This window comes from Pyrgilauda ruficollis, unplaced genomic scaffold (genome assembly GCF_017590135.1).
Source record: "Pyrgilauda ruficollis isolate IOZ18807 unplaced genomic scaffold, ASM1759013v1 scaffold1032, whole genome shotgun sequence".
Taxonomy (NCBI): domain Eukaryota; kingdom Metazoa; phylum Chordata; class Aves; order Passeriformes; family Passeridae; genus Pyrgilauda; species Pyrgilauda ruficollis.
This window is the reverse complement of record NW_024508458.1, coordinates 7,641-8,223: the sequence shown is the minus strand read 5'-3', so window position 1 is coordinate 8,223 and position 583 is coordinate 7,641.

The following is a 583-nucleotide window of genomic DNA, read 5'->3' as shown; positions in this document are numbered from 1 at the left end:
ATTTTTTAGGAGTCTCCCCCAATTTTTTAGGAGTCTCCCCCCCCATTTTTTAGGAGTCTCCCCCCTATTTTTTAAGAGTCTCCTCCAATTTTTTAGGAGTCTCCCCCCCCATTTTTCAGGAGTCTCCCCCAATTTTTTAGGAGTCTCCCCCCCCATTTTTTAGGAGTCTCCCCCCTATTTTTTAAGAGTCTCCTCCAATTTTTTAGGAGTCTCCCCCCCCATTTTTTAGGAGTCTCCCCCCTATTTTTTAAGAGTCTCCTCCAATTTTTTAGGAGTCTCCCCCCCCATTTTTTAGGAGTCTCCCTCCCATTTTTTAGGAGTCTCCCCCCCATTTTTTAGGGGTTCCCCCCCCATTTTTGGGGATTTCCCCCCTCCTTCCCATCAGTTTTCCCACACATTTTTCCAGGAGTTTCCCCCACATTTTTGGGAGATTTCCCCCCATTTCCTCACCGCCTCTCCCCCCACTTCCTCCAGAGCCTCCCCCACATTTTCCCCCCTTATTTTTTATTTTTTTTCCCCCTCCTCTCTCCCCCAAAATCTTTTCCCGGCTGGATTCCCCCTGGAGTGGGGACGGACGGGCGGG